The following is a 22473-nucleotide window of genomic DNA, read 5'->3' as shown; positions in this document are numbered from 1 at the left end:
AAATCCTTGCACCTGTAATAGAAACACTGCTCCTATTCTAGTATTCTAGTATGCAAAAGGAAGTATGCGAAAAAAATCTATTGAGAAATTGAGTGTTTCATTAGATAAGCTCTTAGTAAAATACATAAATGAATCCAGAAAAAAACAAAATTTGAGAAATCATAATTTGATCAGTATTTTTTGAAAAAATGTTGGTGGATTCCTAAGGATTCCACTTAGGAATCCTTGAAGTAAATTTATGAACTTGTAACAATAAATTTTAACATGGATCTTGTTCACCGTCAATAAAATTAACAGTGTAGCCAAAGCTTCTATAAATTTAGACCCTTTTGCAACACATGCGCCATCTCCCGTATTAGTAGAGACATCTGAAGCTTCGAAATTCAAAAGCTCCGATTGATCGTATCAAATAACAGGTGAGAGCCTCCACAGGATCTCATTTAGCTGACCAAAAGACAAATTTAAAGAACCTTTTTGAACTAATTTGGACTGCAAGCGGAAATCTGCTACCTGCGTGTATAGGATTTATACAGCGAAAAAGGTAGAGCGAGATCGGAAAAAATATAAATGAGTAAGGCAAAATGAGATGGGGTGTTTCTAATTTGCGTTCAAACAAAAATAGGTACGCAATTGGGGGGATTTTATAAAAACTAAAATTTTGCTGCGGACATTTTATTCTCGTGCGATTTGTCAACGATTCGAAATCGGTTTTTGAGAAAAGTCGAAAAAGTTTGAACGAAGATCAGAATAGTTCATTATTTAAAACTAATCGAAAAGTATTTTGTGCAAAAAGGTTAAAAGTTTCACAAAGTTTGCTAATAGTGCAGGTGAATAATCCCGATCGTGTTAAAGGCGCTAATATTTAATAGAGATGGTCGGGTCTCGGGTTTTCAAACCCGAAACCCGACCCGAACCCGAACCCGACGGGTTTGGGTCGGGTTCGGGTTTGAAAATTTGAAATTTTTCGGGTTCGGGTTCGGGTCGGGTTTGAAGGCTACAAAATTATCGGGTACGGGTCGGGTTCGGGCTTACAAAAAGTCGGGTTTGAGTCGGGTTTAAGTCGGGTTTGGTGAGAATTGTGAACAGAGTAACAACCTAAAAGCTTCCTTATGCATCAGAAACGATGAATTTACCATCTTTTCAACCTCGGGTTTTATTCGGGTTTTTCTTACAAAAATTTTTCGGGTTTCGGGTCGGGTTCGGGTTTAGACAGCGAAAAATTTTCGGGTTCGGGTCGGGTCCGGGTTTGCTTTTCAATTATTGTCTCGGGTTCGGGTCGGGTCCGGGTTTGAAGAAATAAAACAGGTCGGGTACGGGTCGGGTTCGGGTTTGAAAAATGTGAAACCCGACCATCTCTAATATTTAAATAATTTGAATAATTCTCCTTAGATAAATGAAGAAGTGCCAAGAACGCCATTTTGTAATTCTCCTTTTTAGTAAATTGAATTCCCAATTATTTGAGGTAAGGTGAATTTTCTATTAAACACAATGTACAGTGGATTAATACGAAATATCGAATGACCAGGTGAATCCCGCTGGTCATTGCGGGCGTTTATGCTAGGTTGTGAAGTGCGTCTTCAACCGAAGAAAGCTTTATTGGAATTACCCGTCTTCGAGTCGAACCACCCTAGCGAACTCTATTGCGAGCGGCTGGCCAGCGTGCAACATCCGAAAGCTCTCTTCGCATCGTCTTGTGTCGCATCAGCAACTCGCTTACCACGCTCGTCGCAAGCTCCCCGTCGCTCTCGAAACATCGCACGAAAGAGACACGAGGCACCGAAGCTTTTGAGTGTGCCATCTGCAGGTGAGAAGTGACAACTTTCCGTACTCCCGCGACCAACGATTTGATCGGTACGGGGGCAAGTTAGTTGCGAAGGCTCGAATCGATTTAGGAATTGCACTTTTGCATGCGCATGCGATCACGTGGGAGGATTATCGCCGTTGGAGTGACCTCATCAGTGGATTGGAGGATTCCTGGGATACAGCTGACACCCGGCAGGTTTGCTGATAGAAAGGTCAGAGATTTTATTTGTACTTTTTTTCCTTTTAGTTTGTAAGAACCAAAAATAATAGGTTTAGGATTTAAACCAAATTCGGTGACGTCACCTTCAAGCAAGTTTAGGCCTATGTATATTCTTTTGAACTGCAATAAACTGGATTTGAAAACGCTAGGCCGACCCTATTTCGAAGGTTGACGAGTTATACGATTTGAATTACCAAGAAAACTTAAATAATTTGTCTCATTTAGCTTTATTATTTTGCGTATTGAATAACTTTGAACTTTTTGTACATATTTTCCTAATTTGATTAGTTCAGTTGGGTACACTTTGAAGCCAACCTTGTGGTTAGCTAGGTGTGATCGGTGTTTGAGGGAGAAATTCAACCCGCCCTAGATAAGAGCCTTTGCCGGGCCATTAACAGCCTCAGGAGCCTCACTTTTGGTGAGTGGCGCTTAAGCTGCTGCTGGTCTTGAACCTGAAGCATTCGTCACAAACTTGTTATATCCTCTGTCTAACTAACCAGAGTAAAATTGATGGTCATCAAAATCTCTAGCCAACTTTTTCCAATCCTTAATTTTCTAAACCGTTAATGGATCTGTAACTCAGAAAATATATTGATCCAAATGAGTTTTGGTTTGTTTTTAAACACTTTGCTCGCTAAGGGAAGGGGTGGTAAAATGAACACTTTAAGAATATCATCCTATTTCTGATGGAAAACGATGAATTTGTATAGTTCTATCGCACAGCATCAAAAATAGGGATGTAGTCTAAAGCAGCGACACGAATTAAGACTAAACTAGATGGGGTGGGTGGGTAAAATGAAATGTGGGTTGGTGGTAAAAAAGACATCATACAAAATATGCGGGCAAAACGTATATTCTTGAAATTTTCCGTTGCTTTCGGTTATAACTAAATTACACAGGATGTGGGCGATGGAACGACACAAAAACGTGTCCTTCAGGATGTATTGAACAAAAAATGTAATTTTACATGTTTAAGGACACAAAAACCATGGAACTGTGATCGACATTTCCCAAATCAGACACTAACGTATTTAAGATTCGACACAAATTTTCGTCATTCGGTTCGGGATGAACATAAATCGCAATCGACGTAAATGTGTTATGTGTGTTAACGACGCAAATGTGGAGTGTGTTATGCTTCAATCAAAAACGCTTAGAAATGTGTATAATGATCGTTTAAGTGGTGTAAGTCGTGGATGAACTAAAAGGAATATCGTGGAGCGCCGTGAGAAAATTTACATTACCAAAAGATTCTTGACCAGTGGGATTACCGCTACGCGTTTACCGCTACGGCTATCTTAGCCCCTTTTTTAATTGTTCAAAACAACTTCTATAATGACTCTTTTCACCTGGCAGCCTTTTTATCGGTCAGTAAATTACCTCTCGAACATTTTACATGGCGAGCACTGGTATGGTTTTGTGGCGTGGGTTCAATTTGGCACCGGAAAATAACATACAGCTCCTGGCGGCATTCTTCACGACTGTCACTGGATCAATGACAATGTGGCCTGGATCGATGAAGAGTGTAAGAGCTTCATCGATCCAGGCCACATTGAAAGCATTGTGATGACTCGCTTAATCTGTAAGGCTGAGGACTGACTACTGATCTATGCGGTTTCCACGCTAAACGGTCTCGATGGTTTCCATACAAGACACAATCTAGTTACGCAGTGTATGTGTAAGTTTTATGCAGTTGTGGAAAATGCTTTCGTCTTTTTACGATTTTTTGCGTCGACAACAGTGTAAAATTTACAACTGATTCTAATCATGTATGACAAAAAAATTTAGACAACAATTTTGCACTAACTCTTTAAATTTGTCATTAAAAAAAATGTAAAGAATTGAAATTTAATTGACCAAATTCGTTTTATTTCTGAACATCTCCAACGCTCCTTAGTTTTTCCTTCTTAAACCACCCCTTCAACGAGCTTATCTCAGCTTTTCCTTTTGTTCTCTCGCCAATCCGCTGAGAGAGAGAGAAAGAGAGTGACTCAAAGCTCGCTTACTCTCACTGACCCATCCACTCGGATTGCGTTGGTTTGGTGGAATGAATCCGAAAGAAGCGCATCATCAGCGCGGTTCCAGTCCACTACAGTCCTACCAGCTGGACAAAGTCTCCGTCAGTCGAGTTTGGAGCTCGCTTAGCAGCGGACGCGTTTGCAAGTTGCGGTCAGTGTAGTCTCTCCACGCAGAATTCTGGATATCCCGAATCGTGAAACAGCGAGAAGTGCGGGTGTTCATCATCTTCATCATCATCATTGCCGGGGAAAGCGTTGCTTCTCTGTTCTGAAGACGATCCTGGACTTGATCTGCGTTTGCCGCGAAGATCTTTCCTCAGTGTGGAAGCTGCGGTCGAAGTGATTGGACGTTTCGGTTGCGTGAAAGACACCCGGGTATCTATCGTTGGAAGATTGGCTATTGGACAAAGAACTGACAGCAACTTGACGGACGGTTGTGCTAAGTGGTTAAGCTATTAATCACGCCAGGGTTTGGAGAATAGTGTTTGCAAGCTGACAGTTTGATATGGATAGTTTCTAGTTTGCCAGGAGGGACTGTGCCGAGCCGCTAATCGCGCATATTTAAGAGTGTAGTGATACTGTTTTATCGGCGTGACCAACACCTTTGGACTAAAGCATGCGTGATTTGTGACGGTGCTTTGTGATTCAACGAAGGAAAGCAATCGGTGCCGGTGTCGTGCTGAAGTGTGAGAATTGATTATTAGTCGTTTTCTTTAGCAGCAGGTGAGTTATGCTAATTGGTGTTCGATAGGGATTTGTTTATGCTGGAAGGAATCGAAACCAATTAACAAGAATTTGGGGTTTGCATAAATTGAATCATGATTAATTAGGCTGATTGTTCTCAACGTTAAAGATGAGGTTTGGATCTGTTTGGAAAAAAATCTGCTTCTCATCTTGGTGTTGTGTAAAAACTGCCACATCAGATGAGAGTTTTTTTTTCTGCATTTGTGTATGGTAAGCACGAAGTCGATGAGATTTAAACCCACTAACCTCAGCATGGTCTTGCTGAATAGCTGCACGTTCACTGCAGCTATTTTTACAATAATTTTAAGAAAAATCATCGAAAGTACTAAAAAATTACTTACAGGCGAGATTTTAGGGAAACTCATTCAAAAAATTCAGAACGATTTGGTTGATTTTTTTTATGGATATATCTTTAGAAAAAAAATAAGAAAAATGCTGAAAAGATTCTAGAAAGGTTTCAGTGGGCTTTTCTTGCAGCATTTTTGTTACATTTGCAAGATATTCCTGAAAGAGTTTCTGAAGTAAATCCCGGATAAGTTCTTGGTGCAATTTTCGTATGACTTGAACGCAATACTAAAGATTTTACTGGAAGATTCTTTGTAGGAATTTCTGGATAATTTCTAGTGAAATTTATGAACACATTTCTAAAGAGATCCCTAAAACATTTATAAAAATTATATTTTCAATAATATTGAAAAGTCCTGGAATCAACCAGTACCGCTATTCCTAATTTCAAAAAAAAAATCATCCGATTTGGAAGAGAGTGGACTGTAGTTCTTGTCTATTTTTTTAGATTTATGGCAGCAAATGCGCTATTCACCAGCAGCCATTGGCGTAGGAACAGGGGGGGCCAGGGGAGCCTGGCCCCCTCTAGAACCATCCAGCACCCCCCCCACAATTTTTGATGAAAATAAAATTAAAAAATAAACAAACAATTTAACTTGCAGCAAAATCTTCTGAATTAATCTAGGTACATGACTCTTGTTATTGACAAAAATTTCTTCAGTAGTTACGTTATTTTATGTTGTAGAATACTATAGCGAGAAAACCTCGCTTGTCTTATACAGCATCAGCGTGATAGTTCTGACTTTGGTGAATCACACGACAACCGAAAGCTTATCCGTCCGGCTGCCGATCGATTGGTTACTGTTAGAACTAGCTTCATGTTGTATGCGGTAAGCACAATTTTTCTGACATATCCATTACCAAAAATATCGTGGTATGAAAAAGTGGAAGTTTGATCCCAAAAATTAGTTTTTTTTTTCTGAACAATCCAATTAATTCTGTTTCAGCATAGAGCAGCACTGCAGTCTGATTTCTCATGTTTTTGGAGGATACCCTGCTTGAGGTGTGTGGTGATGATGTCAACTTTTTATTATCAAATTGGTTTCGGAAAATGTTCCCAGATTTACCTTTAAAATGTTACTTTATCTTTCAAAAAGTTTTCGCTCGCAATTCCTCCAAAAAATCATTAATTCTGTTAAATCTAATTCAGAGGTATTTCGCTGAAAATTCTATTAGAAATTCTTCTTTGAATTGCTTATAATAGTTTTCCCAAATAATAAATTACAAATTCTTCCGCAAATTTCATCAAAAGTCGTTAAGAAATATTTCTAAAATATTTCACAAATTGCGTCAAAAAGTTTTCTATGTTTTCTTTTTTAGAAATTTTGGTTCAAATCCCCGGATCATTCAAGAATTGTAAAAAAATGTTTTCAAAATGTCTCTTACCCTCCAATCTTTAGAGGAAATTTGTTGAAAACCCCCAGGAAAATTTTGCTTTCGAAATAAGCATAGCGGTAGAGTAGTCTGTAGCAAAATAACTGGGAAGGAGAAAATTTATTAAGATATTCATAAAGATTTTTTTATTGATTTTCCTTAAAACACTTCGTTAGAAATTGGTTCTTGGTTTGAATTTTTGTGCGATACGAAAGCGTAATTTCTAGAGGCTTTCTGGCAGAGTTCTGGAAAACCAGAAATCAAGGAAGGATAGCTTTTAAGGATAAAAAAGATTCTGATGAACCTTGAGAAATTTGTTTTATTTGTTAATTCATTAGAGAATATTTTACTATCCTGTAATTTACCTGTAGAGAAGATATTATAAATTATCTTTCATTGTACCATTGCCCACCTATTGTTCGACTTGCTTCAACATTTTAATGTTTCTTCTTCCTTCGCAAACCGCTTTGAGGAACCTCGTACAAATCTTTCCATACTCCAAAAAGCATCGTTTTAAAGAATCTAAATCTAATTATACAAATTGTGAAAAATTACAGAATTCTTATGCGTATGGTTTCTAATTCCTGAAAATCCATCAGGAATTCCTCAACAAAATTTCAAAGTAATGCAGAAATTTTCACTAAGATTTAACCCTCTCTTTCCCATGGTAGCACAGGTGCCACCGATTTTCAACGAATGGTAGCTAAACCGAATTGGTACGAGTAGCTCAATAATGATTGGAATAAACTTATTCGCTCATTTGTCTTATCAAACATCGAAATAAGTGACCTTAGGGTCAAACTATTGGAAAACAATCAACTAACTATTGAAAAACAATAAAAAAATATTGTGATTTTGAATAATATAGCTTATTTGTAAAAACTTTTTGTTTTTTGAAACGCCATTTTGATAGTTAAATTGTCAAACAAAGCTGTGGGAAAGAAAGGGTTCAATTAGAATCTTACATTTTCACGTTAAACTTCTACAGTACTACAAAATAGTCGATAATAAAACCTTCAAAAAAGTTTGTTTGGAATTTCTAGAGGTAGGAAAAAATGGGTTCTACATCAATATATTCACCATAGTATCATGAATCTTCAGAGTTCATACTAAATATTATATAAGAGTCTAGTTACAAATACTTTCAGTAAAAATTTCATACGTTTCAACATGGATCATTTTCTATTATAAAAGACGTCGAAAAAGAGTACGATTTTATGTAGGTAATCCTACAAGAACCACTTAAGCTTTTCTGTGAGGTACACTGTTAACATGTTTCAGAAATTCTTAAATTTTACGACAGGAATTCAGTGATATTTTCCGATGTTTGTTTAAGCTGCAATTATTCAATAACTTATCAACAAGGTTATTTCAAACCTTTCGTTACTTTAGAAATCTGATATGGAGTAATTCATAGAGGAATTTATAAAGTAATCCCTAAAAAATATTATGTTTTTCCAGGAGTTGTTTTAGACCCAAAAAATGTAGTGTTTAAATTTTTATATGTCTTTTTTATGGAAGATTCCTGAGATTTATATTCGCAAAAACATGAGTTATTCCTAGAACCTGAAAGAATACTTGAGGGAACTTCTGGTGATTTTTTAAGATAAAGAATGAATTGCAAGTGTTTAGTGAATCTGGTGAAAAAAATGTTCAATTAAAATCCCAAAAGAATCGTTAGTGCGGTTTTATGAAAAAAGATCTGGAAAATGCTAAGACAGGGTGTCTACTACCTGGAAAAACCTGGAAAACCTGGAATTCTCAGGGAATTTTATTCAACCTGGAAAAACCTGGAATTCTCAGGGAATTTCGGCTACACTCAGGGAAATTATTTTGAAACAGTAATAGATAGTAGAATATGTAAGTTCTGTGTCAAAAAATGTCCTCAACCATAAATTTTGTCGGCTGCGCCGCTATCAAAACGCTAGTTGACATGTTCAGTCATTTTAACGATTTCTAATTAATCAGTATAAAACATGTTTAGACAAGGACTTAAGGTTGCCAAATTAGTAAAGGCAAGTACAGTTTCAGTTGGGTGTCGTTCATGAGCAGTTGATAAGTTGAAAACTTGAAAAAAAAAATACAAAATGGTTTTTTTTGGATATTATACAAAATAAATAAGCACCTGGTGCAAAATTCTAGAGGCTCCAGAGAAACCTACAAAACCTATTAGGCGACTATTCCACAAGTTCTTAATGATATTTTTCTCAGATCTTCAGACTGCTTCAGGATTCCTAGTAATTTCTCCAATGATTCCTTTTTGAATACCTTCATAAATTTCTTCAGGGATGCTACCTGCGATCTTTCAATGGATGATTAGAGGAATTTCTTTAGGATTTGGTCCAAAAATCTTAGAGCGCTCTAACGCTTCCACAAAAGTTTATTCGTTTCGACACTTTTCCACAAAAACCTACAATAATTCCTAAGCCGATTTTTTCATTTATTCCAGGCATTTTCATAAGGATTTTTTCAAATATTTATTCTCGATTACTTTCAGGAATTGCTCAAAAATTCTTCAGGCATTATTCGATGATGTCTATTATAAACTTTTCAAAGAACTCCTCGATATTTTTTTTTCTTGGATTTCTCATTAAGTTCCTCCAGATGTTTTTCTTGGAATGTCTCCAGCATATCATCAAAATATTGTTGCTGTGGTTCAAACATTTCTCTGATATTTTTCTGTAAAATTTTACAATCTCCATAGATTTTTTAAAACTTTATTCAAGGTTCAGGGATTCGAACCAACTACTTCAATTATTTTCTTCAAAACGTCTTGTAGATCATTATTTGGAGATAATATTTGTTTATATTTTAAGAAGGTTTCTTTTTCCTTGACACGAATGCACCCTTCTGGTGTAAAGTGTCATTAATGAAAAAAATCAAATATTTAGGAGGTCTTTCATACATCCTCGAAGGAATTCAAGAAAGTCGTACTTAGAACTCAGACAAAATTACTCCATGATTTTCTTTCGAAATTCATTTTTTTTTTCAAAACAATCTAAAAATTTTGCTTGAAATTTGGATAAATGACTAGAAAATATATAAAGATTTCAATGAAAATTCTTCAAATAGAAAAATGGAGGAATTACTGTATGAGTTTGTGAAGATACTCTAAACGGAAATGAGAAATTAGAAAAAATCCAGATTGGATTAATGAAGGTATAAAACATTTTTTTCGGAAGAATTATTTTTTTAAACTCTCATCTCGTGCTTCCTGTTAGGTATCTCTTATTATTCACAATATATGTATAGTCTCTTTTTTAGACACTTCTAGGTGTCTAATGTAATTATTTCTAATACGATCATACTATCAGTCTTGATTTCCCCAAAGAAAAAAAAAGCAAAACGCTCTCCAGAAAAAAATATTGTGCGTACGTCAATGAAGTCCATACATCTGAATCACATTTTAAGAGAAAGATTATGAGTAAGGCCCTTTCAGATCACTGGATAAACATTCTTGATTTTCGTGGTAAACAACAAAAATAATCTTTTTTTTTTCTAGATAATTTTATTTTCGAACATACCTTTCATTTGAAAAAAAAAAAAAAGGTTTTTAATCGTCTTTAATTAACTATTCGTATGTTTTGGGGAATTTCTTTAACCCAGATTTTTTTTAAACCTGGAAAACCTGGAAAACTCAGGGAATTTCATTTCTGTAAATGAGTAGACACCCTGTAAGATGAATCTTTGGGTATTTTTTCAGAAGAATCTACAAGAAACAATAATATAATTCTCTAATAAATCTCTGTACAAATTACTCGGGAATCTTTGATTATTTTCACGGAAGAGATGTTGCACCTTGATTTTAGATAAATCAAAAAAATAATTATCTGCGAAAAAATACAGATTTCTTCTTTCTTCTATAGAGAAACCTTAGAAAGAAATTCAAAAGCAAAGTTGGAAAAACTGTTGGTGAACTCTCTGAAGAGTTCGTGGAACGAATCCTTGCTCGTTGATTGTGAAGTCATTTTTGGTGAGAATCCTATATATTTTTGTTCTATATTTTGGAGAAATCCTTAGATACTTTAAACTAACAATTGGAATTTATATGTAATGTGTACCTAGAGGACCTTTGAGGAGAAAGTATTAAAAGAATTTGTAATGCGGAATTCTTCAAACGATTTTTTAAGCAGTTCGATAGAGATTCTTCGAGAAATTTTCTGATGATATCAAAAAGTCTGAGAATGATTCTCTTAGGGAATCCCAGGACGAACTCAATGAAAACTAGTAAAAACGAACTCAATGAAAACTAGTAGAAATCTTTAAAGATTTTTGACTAGTTACAACATAAATGAATCTGTTTCGTAGCGATGATTGAAATTTACAAATATCACTGATATGCCACGAAATGAGACAAAATTATAAATGAATGAAATCGATACAAATCTGTAAAAACTATAAAATTTGTGAAAATCGTGATTATTGCGACCGACATTACTTCTGTAAAACAAGTATTTGCTAGGCCCCCCCTAGGCCCCCTCCAGAAAAAAATCCTAGCTACGCCAATGCCAGCAGCTCTAGCTGTCGTTCAGTGAAACTTGTCGTATTATCAACCATTTCTCACAATTTATTTATGACTCGGAGACAGAAATGTTGTATTACATTAAAGTCCATAAAAGACTAAATAATCATACTACGATTGAATTTTTATTATTAGGAATATGGTTAAGAATCTTGTTGAACAAAGTTTTAAATAAATGTGTGTTTTCCATGTAACTTTATGGATAACATGGTGAGAAATACAAACACAAATTAATAAAAGTAATTTAAATATGGTCGAAACTAGTGATCCTTTATATGAGAGATAAGTGGGGCCTTCCTTAGCCGAGTGGTTAGAGTCCGCGGCTACAAAGCAAAGCCATGCTGAAGGTGTCTGGGTTCGATTCCCGGTCGTTCCAGAATCTTTTCGTAATGGAAATTTCCTTGACTTCCCTGGACATAATGTATCATCGTACCTGCCACACGATATACGAATTCGAAAATGGCAACTTTGACAAAGAAAGCTCTCAGTTATTAACTGTGGAAGTGCTCATAAGAACACTAAGCTGAGAAGCAGGCTAAATATCAAAAAAAGTTCAAAACAAACATAACGCATGTTCGTTTGGCTCACGCTTTGACAGCTCTCGCTGCTTGGCGTTGCTCTCATGATTGGCTCACACATTTTCAGAAATGTGTCAGGATCACTAGTCGAAACCATCTCTATTTGGCTTTCGATGTTCACTAAAGTTGTAAAATATTCGTAATCCTTTCAATCAGTTGTATATTTCATGATTTTCGTGCTTGCTGATCTTCATTAGAATTGTTTTAATGTATAAATACTTCGGGAAAACGTTCGCCTTGCGGCATTATTTTCTAAGGATTTAAGTGAATTCCTGACGATATCGCAAAAAAAACTTCTAGAAAATTATTCAGAGAAACTTTGAATAAATTCTTAAAGAATTTTAAGGTGAATTCTTTTAGATTCCTCCTTTAGAAATCTTTAGAGCAATGAAAACAAGTTTTGGAAAGATTCTTCTTTTCTGAATTGTTGAAGCATTTACTGGAGATGTTCCTGAAAGAATTTCTGAAGGAAATTGTGGATGAGGTTTTTGTGTAATACTAGTGAGTCCTTAAATTAATTCTTAAGTGATTACTGGAAGAATCTTTTTTCTTTCACATTTTGGTGGGTAGTGTATAATGTATAGGGGAAGCTGGTCCAATTCGGACCCTGTTCTAATTCGGACCATCAAGCATTTCTCAATACTGGCGCTACTGTAAAGATCGTGTGTACCGTTTTTCTACCCTCCGTCTGGCCAGGATCTAACACAATACATTTGACGCCTTTCAGTTAAGGCCCAAGTAAAAATGGAGCAAATGTCAGACATGAAAAAGCAGTTTTCGCCGTTAAAATCGACAAATCGGAAAAAATAAAAACACACAGCTGTTTTATTTGCAAAATAAAAAGGCTGTGTGTTTTTATTTTTTCCGATTTGTTGATTTTAACGGCGAAAACTGCTTTATGATTTTTGACATTTGCTTCATTCTTTCTTGCACCTTAATTCGTTTGATTTTTATATAAGTTTGTTATTTTGAAGTGTTATTCTCTAGTGTGCTATCGGTTAGCATTATTCCCAAGCTTCTGCAATTGACAATAATTCTCCAATATCTCTGTGTTATTTTATAATCGAATCCCCCAAGCCTAAGCTTTCATCTGACCATATGGTTTCGATATGCCTATGCACTGTCTGTGCTAAAATAGATTGAAAATCTCAAAATGTGTGTTGGTCCAATCCGGACCTTTTGATATGGTTCAATACGGACCTCTTGATTTTCAACGAGCAGTCAATCTGTTTTAAAGTCTTTTTGACTTGCTAGAAAATCACAGAATTTGTAATATTGATGGATGGTGCCTTTGTTTCTGATGCGGTCAAGAAAAAGTCTTCGAAAAAATCGAAGGAACAGACCACAAAAAAAAGAATCAATAAACCAGCTACTTGAAAGAAATCTCCATCAATACCACAGCCTATTTTGGATACAGCTTTCCAATTTTGTCTTTGACTAAACGATACGAGTTTACGAGTGCTGCAATACAATCAATTTTCCCTTAACCAATATAATGCCCTTTGAACTTGAAAATTTTAAGTTCACGGAGAAAAAAGAATTGTCCAGTCAATCATATTTGCTGGTAGATCAATCATATTTGACATTGGTATTCAGTCAACCATACATTAACATTGATTCAACAATATCTATGCTAGGTTTAACTATTTGGTATGATTGGTTTAACTACACAAAATAATTGAATCAACCATAGATATGATTGACTCAATATTAATATACAATCATGACAATGGTACTATTGTTGATGTTGTGTTATCAAAACCGGCACGAATCTTCTTTATCGACATTGCAAAAATGCGACAAAATGTAAATAAAAATGGGAGCACGAATTCAAACCACTATCTTAAGAGTGAGAGCGCATTAACATACATCTACTCCAACATCGCTTATTGGTAAACAGCGGTTTTTCGCGGTACACCTCATAACGTTTCAAGGTAAAAATGTGCGGAAAGCTAATTCAACAATAATATAATTGAAATAATCATGTGATGGAAGACAGAAACAAACGCAAAAGCGATTGGGCAAACCATACTGTCAGTTTAGCAGCACCGAAAATATGCTTGTAACAATTGTATCCTGGCATGTTAAAGCAACTATCGGAAAAGTTATGTCAATCATGCAAGAATTTTCTGCGTGTTTTGTTTCATTTTATAATAACTTCAATCTAGCGTACTTTGACCCTAAAACGTACGTCAATACTTCTCCAACTTGATGTGCAGACACTCGATGCCTTCTCTTTCAGTTTCCCAAACAAATTAACCTGTTTAACCAGATATTTTCATGCCATGATACAATATGTTAAAATTTCACAGTATTCTGGCTTATTCTAATGTATTTTGTCAAAATAACAAAAAGCTCCAAAATTAAAAAATGTGTTCTGTTTCTCGGTATCTCCCATATACGATGGTAAAATAAAGTTAGGGATAGTTCACAGTACTCAATTTGGAACCAGCATCAGATTTCATCCATGTTTTTTTTTAAAGAAATTCAAATTTTATTTGAGCTAGTTCTGACTCGAACTAAATTGGAATTTTTCACGCATTGAGTTAAATTTTTATGCTTGCGCTTATAGAAGAAGTTCAACAAGCTTTTATACCAAACAAATCGGAGTTATATTTGATAACTACCATAGCAAAAAACGATAAAATATAGGGTGCTCCGAATTAAAACATGGGGGGTCCGAATTAGAACAGGGTTGGACCATTTGGAGAATTTTGTTCAAACATGTCTAGTCATGTCCTGGTAGGAGATATCACAAAACTCTCTGAGAGAAACGTGTGCGTGCTAAATCAGGCTTTCAAGAAAATATAAAAGTTTTCATGCCGTCCATCGTGCTGAAAAGATATGTGTGTGTGTGTGTGTGATCCATCTAACCCCCACTGTCCGGCAGTGGTATTATGGAAAAAAGTTTTCAGCAAAACTGCTTAGATCCTACATTTTTGCAAAAAACTTCAGTCCGGGAGTTAGAAGGTGATAGCTCTATTGCAGATCCTGTGGCCCATTTCAGAATGGCTGGAGAGACACGTCCATTCAGAAGTCACTTTCACTAACAACAAGCCCCGCATGTATGCATAACCGTTATCAAATGGATAATGATAATACATACACACTTCCTGTTTCAAAGATGTTTGCTTTGAAACTGGCGCGTATTTAATATTTAGGTATCGATAAATATGTAATTAGAACAATCTCACCAAAATCCATCCAATGCGGCGTTGTCATCAAAACCACTCAGCAATCGATTAGGTATCTATTTCCTTCTCCTCGTGGCACATACAATATTTGTCGGTGGTAGACCACATTGGGTTTCTTTTCACCACCATTTCTATTTCTTACTTTCACGAATTTATAAAACTTCACCACTTAACATAATCACAAAATCATAATTTTGTTTTTATTCCTCCGAACCATCCGTCCGGGTGGCGTAGTACCGTCAACCGAAACACAAACGCAATCGGGAAAAAAAATCACGTGGATGCACAATTATTAACAAAGCCAATTAGCCAAAGCGACATCACACTGAACGCGTCTGAGAGGTTTATTAATTTTTTAATATCTTCGTTTTTTGAATATTCACTTCCGAATTGAAATCCGGATGGCGTAGCACTAGTTAAGTTTTACATACAAAGGTATCGACCGTGATGATTTTATTTTGAAATTGTTTATCGGCATATCGGTCTATTTTGCTCGAAGTAAGAGGGAGCATGGAGAAGAAAGCAATGAATACCAGATGGATAGGTACCGTAAGGGAACGGCGAGAGAAATTGGATTAGATGTTGAAGAGGGCATACCATATGAAACAGTATTACTTGAAACGTCACTTCCTTGTGGCTAACGTCCCCTATGGGAACGGCTTGGGTGTGTTTTGCACTAGTTAAGTTATCGGCAAAATCGCGAAAACGAGAGAACGAAAAAAAAAGCGTGGAGCAAAACAAAACACGACCGTTCGTGGGCAACGCCTACTGCGATTTTTTCTCCATCGTGCTGAAAAGATATGGCCCAAAAACTGTTACTAGGTCCGAATTGGACCTTGTTCCCCTATGTAACTCCCCAGTAAACACACCATCGTATATGACGGGATATAAGAGTACAAATGTGGAGGCGATATACGTACATCTTGTACGCAGCCTTATGGCGCATGTACGTATATCGCCTCCACATTTGTACTCTTATGCGCTATCGTATACGAGTTTGTGTTTACTGGGTCGGAGTTAAAAATGAGTAATTCAGCATTATTTTGACGAAAATTAGTCGGAATACGCCTAGAATAAGTTTTTAATAACAAATGGGATTTCGCCCTTTTCACATGTTACTCTAGATTTTTCATGCAAAATAATCATCATTTTAACCCGTTGACAAGACTGTAATCATGTTTCTGCATTTCACAATACATTCCCCCATTTAACCGGATTATGAGAATGAAATGTAACCGAAGTGCACTTTGGCTTATCAGACAAAATCTGCCTTCGGGGGGCAAAAGCATGCATGGTGATTCCAGTTCCACTCCCAGCTGCCCGTATGAAGGGCCAATGCTGAAGGCACAACTCGCGGGGTGTTCCTTTTTGGGCATTATGCATGCATAACTGATTCGCGATTTTTTTTTATTTGCTCCTTCTCGGTTGCCCTTCTTATAAGCTTTCTTCCACGAGCGCGACACCATCAGCAGAAACCATTACTTTGCGTGGACCACCCGATTTGGCGGTTGTAGTTGGTGGTGGGGGCGCGGACGGGCGAGGATTAGGGTTACCATACGTGTTTTTTTAATTACATATGCTCTTTTTTGCTATGTAGGCATGCATATTACAATGTCGAATAGAGCTAAAGGCAAAAGGACCAAAGCTAGATAATGGAAACAAGAAAAAGTGCATTTCCATTTCTTTAGAATATGCTCAATGTACTCTTTTGTACTCTTTTACATAGTTAAAACAATGTACGCTTTCCGGTATGGGCAAAAATGGTAACCCTAGCGAGGATCGAGATCAGCAAGCGTGAACGCAACTGCACAGCAGAAAGCGAAGGTGCGTATGAAGAATGATCTTTTTGGATGTTTTCCCACCTCACTCGGCGAACTTTTGCACGGCACAATGTACATGATGGTGCAGGGCTGGTAGCAAAAAGAGGCACCAAAAAATAATTATGGCTTACCGTTCTCAAAAAGTGTCTTGAAATGACATTAGAGTCAAAACAATAGTTTTTAGTTTCTAGATATTATCAACATTTTTTTTTATCAGTCAACACTTTTGTGAATTCTTTTGAACAATCTTTACAAAGTTCAAAATAAAAGAAAAATGTCTCTCGAAAAATACACTACCCGTCATAAATACGGACTCACTAAAATAAGTATTGCAACACTCAGCTGAATATTGAATCACCCTGAAAAGTTTAGCATCACCTCAAAACAGGTTAATTCACATTGCTATATCTCGAGATCCTTACGACTTGCAAAGAAGCGATCTTCAGCAAAGTTGTTCAGGGGATCAAGGACATCCGCAAATCGAACCGTTTAGTTCGCGAATTTGCCGCTAGGTGGCGCTAGTGAGCATGCAAAATTGAGCATTTCAAACTAGTTCTAGCTTGTGATCCATAAGAGATAGAAAGTTCGGGTCTTCAGCAAAGTTGCTCAGGGGTTCAAGGACATCCGGAAAGGGAACAGTTTAGTTCGCGATTTTACCGCTAGGTGGCGCTAGTGAGCATGCAAAATTGAGCATTTTGAACTAGTTCTAGCTTGTGATCCATAAGAGATAGAAAGTTCGGGTCTTCAGCAAAGTTGCTCAGGGGTTCAAGGAAAAAATGCCAAAAAATGAATGACAACTGTAAAAAAAACGAATACTTTAATCATTTCTCGACAGTGACAAAGTAACACGACATGCACACACTTAAATCAGAATGCCGAGATCAGCTGTGCAAATCTCGGTTAAAGTTCGTTTGCTGATATCTCAGCAAAAGTGACGTTTGATGTCAGCGGCACCCAAAGGTGCTGCTATAAACGAACTTGATTTTTTGCTGACATATCAGTTAAAATTATGTTGCTGATCGCTCGGCTGTGCGGATCTCGGTAAAAGAATGAAAATTAGCCGAGCTCAACTGAGTGTGCAGTATACAAAGGACACGGGATGTACTACAATAGATCAAATATTGGTCGCAGTGGTTTATGTTACGAACAGAAAAAAACCCCCCCTGGAAAAAAATCTAAGCTACGCTAATGCCTTAAGTATTTTCAAACTCGACCTGTGTTGTAATGAAGAAAACCTGATAAATTGTTGTGCTTCCTCCCAAATGTTGAGCTGCTAGTGAATCGTGGCTCTTTTGAAAAGAATCGTGATTCGTTCACTCATTTTCAAAAGACGACTCTTTTGAATGATTCGTGGGTGACTGGGCTCATAAAAGTGACCAAGTCACTCAAAGTGATTCGCCACCAGTCCTGTGGGTGGTGGTTTTCGTCCGAAAATGCACTTTTTTTGCCTCTATTCGGCTCGTTGCTGCACATGCACTCTGCGCGATGATCAACCGGCTCAGCTAGGCAGTGTCATTATAATTTATCTCCGTTAAGAGCTCTATTCGACGGGGTTTCGAGTATTATTGCTTATCGAACGTGTCCTCTGCCTTTAGTGTCAAAATAATGTTTCGCCAGAGTGCTTACGCGACATCTGGCAGTGGATGCTGCGATGAAGGTGGATGGAGTCGCAAGAACCTTCACCTCCTGTGTCCAACCCAAGTTCGCGAGCTAAAGCAAAACGATGAACCCAAATTCAACGATAACGAACAGCATGTGTGTGCTTTTTTGGGTTTTCAACCGGCTGAGGTTTGCATGACAGAGATTTAAACCTGTTGTTGCTGGAGATGATAGCAGATGAGATTTCGGGACTGCGATTGGGATCCTTCCCGTTTTCTTCATCTTCCATCAGGAAACTTTGGATCAACCCGCCAGGAAAGAAGTTGTACATATTTATGTATTATTTTTCAAATTCTCTGGCAGCGGGTGTATTCCAGAGAAGCAACCATCCAATCTACGGACCCATGCAATCCCGCGAATTTGGAGAAAATGTGATACAGCCCGTCGCGTTGCTAGCCACTCAGTCTCGTCTCGTCGAAGTTCCTCAACAAGCTCCGCAGTGTGATGCTGGAATTCAGCGTGACCGGTTCGGTTTTGGTTTGGGCCCCGAAAGGCGAAGGCATCCCAAAAAAAAAGTCCAAGTGTAGTATCGCGAGTGGAATTTCACACAGCAACTCCAAATCTGTCGGAGGAAGAGCAGAAGGACTAGGAGGACTGATAGCAAATCCCAAGCAGTTGGAGCAGTTGTATCGTTTGTTTTGCGGTGTCCAGTCTGCTGTTTGGAATGCAAGTTTTAACATTTTTCGGTGCTGTTCTGGTGGGGCTAATTGGCGATAACTGATTACCGCGTGGTGGACATTCCTTGTCTTTTGCGGTTTTTGCAGTATGGCGCGGTCTTACTCGATGTGTTAGCTGGTTACTTTATTTATGTGTGTACAAGATTCAGCAAATGTTGTGTTGAAAAATGCTGACAGCATTTTGGCTTATTCGGTTCCCTTTATTCACATACAATGTATCTCAATATTTTATTTCTGAGTGATTTTCAATACGATCAGATTTTTTTTAAATAACTAGCTGCTTAGAAAATTATTAGCAAAAAGCGGTTCTTCAATTAGTCCAGAAAACAAAGGCGCCACAATAGGGCTACGTACGTATCTTTGACCGTTTTGTCCTCTGTCATGGGTGGTTTCTATACTAAAAGTACTGTGTTTTTATACTAAAAGTACTGATGCAAATAGAAATCCACCCACAATTTGTACTTACATTTACTTTCTGGATGTTCACTAGGGTGGCTCAAACTATAATTTTTGCTCCACACCACCTTTGGCTCAGACTTGCGAATGCACAGCGGAACAAAAATAGTCTTTTCCAGTCCCCATGTAAACTTCGTCGTTTCTTTTATACGGTAAAATGTAAGTGTTCTTAGAATAATAAGCTAAGGCATAATAAGCACGCTCTTTCCTCAATGCGGGGGGATGTAATTCCAAAAGTAAAAAGAAATCGGTGCAAGATTACTCTATTCAGTAGCGTAGCTAGGGGGGTGTTGTGGGTGCGGTCCGCACCGGGCCCCAGATTACGAGGAGCCCTAAATCATGGTACATATTTCTCATAGCAATAGAAGTTCAGTTTTTTTAACAAACTAAAATGTAAACAGGAAGGGAAAATCAGGTTTTGAGGGAAATTGAATTTGTAATATGTATGCGCCCCTGTAGTTTAAGAGCTTTTAAAACAGTAGTTTTTAACAAAACCTCGTGCCATCGAATATTCTGGAGCCTGAAGAAGTTAGGAATTGCATTGGAAACATTTATGTTATGAGCCATATCCTAAACCAATACGGTCTCCAAGTTTTTTTTTAAATGAGTGTTCATACTCCAAAGATTACTAAGCGACTATTCCATAGATTTATAGTTTCATCATGAAAGAGCTTCAGGAATTCTAGTGCTTTGTTTAGGAATATATTCAAAGACTCGTTCAGAGACCCCTCCAGATATTCCTCCAAAGATCGCTTCAAAGATCGCTCCAGAGATTATTGTAAAGATTCATCTAGATTCATCTCAGGAATTTGGTTTGAAAATCTTGAAATGATTTCTCAAGCTATGTGAAAAAAAATTTCTTCGCAATTCGCTACAAAAAATCCTTACAGCAATGGGATTACTCCATTAATTCTCCACGAAATTCTTACAAGATTTCTTAGAAAGCTGAACTGTAATACCGATTTCTTCAATAATTATTATCTCAGAGCTAATAACTAGAGAAATACTTCTTCCGAAAAATATACACCAGTTATTCTAGGGTTAGAATTAAATAGTGTAGATTTTTTTTTATGAACCAAACATACACTCCCGTGCATAAGTTTGGGTTCACTCCCTAAAACATTCTTTGAACTTTGTATACTAAATTTTTACTTAAAGTTATAACATTTTTCAAAAAACACACTGTAAAAACAAACCTAATTTCCTCAGCAGTGGATCGACCAAAATTTTCAAACAAGGTTTCATTAGAATCGTAATCTTATATTCTTTGAGGTAACCTTACGAAATTTTGGCGGAAAAATCTGAAAAGTATTCAAAATCAATGAAACAGTCAGTCAAGTATCGTGCAAAAGTTTGGGTTCACCCCTCAGTATGGTGTATCGTGCAAAAGTTTGGGTTCACCTGAACTTACTCAAATCTGTGAAATCTCAAACCAATCATGTACGCGCCATTATTTGCGCTCAAAAAAGCTTTAAACTATTAAAATCGGTTGAAAAATGGCGGAGATATTGACAAAATTGTTGTGTGAGCGGCTCAGGTGAACCCAAACTTTTGCACGATTTGCATCATTATGAGGGGTGAACCTAAACTTTTGCACGATGACTTGACTGACTGTTTCATTGATTTTGAATACTTTCCAGATTTTTCCGCCAAAATTTCGTGGGGTCTCCTCAAAGAATATAAGATTACGATTCTAATGACACTTTGATTTAAAATTTTGGTCGACCTAATGCTGAGGAAATTAGATATGATTTTTCAGTGTGTTTTTTGAAAAATGTCACAAGTTTAAGTAAAAATTTAGTATACAAAATTCAAAAAATGTTTTTGGAAAAATACATACGAAGTCAGAATAACTCTTTGCCTCTCGAATGCGGCTTAGAGAGTTTCAATTGGACGTGTAATCACAGTGATATGGACAGGTCACTTTTGTATGTTTTTGAGGGGGTGAACCCAAACTTTTGCACGGGAGTGTAGATTCCTTGAAAAGCCCTTTATTTTTTAGTATTACTTTGTGTCGTTTTATAACAACTCCTTCAGGAATTATCCCACATATTATCACAGAAATTGTTCAATAAATTGTATCAACCAGGGATTTCTCATACATCACTCTTTAAAAACTTTGAGTTCTGCCAAACATTTCGTGAATAATTTTTGAAGTATATTCTCAATGGTTCATTTTAGTTTATGTAGGGTTAAACAGCACAAATTTGTGCAGCCATTCTTCCTGTTATTCCTTCAAGAGTTCCACTCGAGATTTTCCAGGGATTTTATTTAGAAAATGCTACCGGAAATTATGGGTTTCGCTGAGTAAATTTTCCAATATTAACTTTATCAGTTTTTTGGGACACTTATCCAAGAGAGTGTTTTGGAAAGCCCAAGCAAGATGCTTCGTTTTCGGGACGCCGGGAGTTTGTTTTTCGATTCGCGCATTTCGGGGCGCCGAAAACATTTTTTCATGAAGGCGTTACTTTTATGTAATATTCAAACAAATTTTGTATGGTTCGTCACTACAAGTGTCGGCATTATGCCTGTTTTATACAATTCCAATATACATATAAAATTTTTGACATTACTTAAAATATTTTTTGAATTGTTCGACATTATGAATGTTGACGTATTTTTTAAAACTTCTACCGAAGACTTCTTCTTGAGACAAAAATGCACAGCAATACCCGTATGTAATTTTCAAACAAACTATGGATGGTTCGTCACTACAAGTGTCGGCATTATTCCTGTTCCATATAACTTAAAATATATGCATATATTTTTCTCTTTTTGTCATCAATATAAACTTCTTTTGAATGGTTCGACATTATAGATGTTGACGTTTATTTTAAATCTTCTACCAAAAATTTTACTAGACAAAAATAAAAACTAGCTTTAAGTATAAGTCGTATTTTTCCTCCTTATCCATGGATCGCATCACCGACCAAAGGTGACTCCCAGATCTTTTCCTCCCCCACTAATAAACACCCTTCCCGTGGTGATTATGGAGATGCAGAGGTATTCTCGGTCACTAGAAGCAACAATCATTACACCCTAACATTCCTTCCCCATCCTAAC

General features: G+C 36.8%; 1 protein-coding gene across 4 annotated transcripts in view; it reads left to right on the top strand.

Annotated features, from left to right (window-relative positions):
- LOC5575737 (SPARC-related modular calcium-binding protein 2) overlaps positions 1-22473 on the top strand; it is a 217609-nt gene that overhangs the window by 74256 nt on the left and 120880 nt on the right. For 2 of the 4 annotated variants that reach the window (XM_021840030.1, XM_021840026.1), the window contains exon 1: positions 4135-4764. The exons of 1 other annotated variant lie outside the window; for it this stretch is intronic. The gene's annotated coding sequence lies outside the window, so the exon portion shown is untranslated. Of the gene's footprint in view, positions 1-4134; positions 4765-22473 lie in introns of those variants that run through there. One more of the 4 variants, XM_021840027.1, reaches the window with a different exon arrangement.

This window comes from Aedes aegypti, chromosome 2 (assembly GCF_002204515.2).
Source record: "Aedes aegypti strain LVP_AGWG chromosome 2, AaegL5.0 Primary Assembly, whole genome shotgun sequence".
NCBI lineage: Eukaryota > Metazoa > Arthropoda > Insecta > Diptera > Culicidae > Aedes > Aedes aegypti.
The sequence above is the reverse complement of the archived record's forward strand: the minus strand, read 5'-3'. Positions and strand labels throughout refer to the sequence as shown.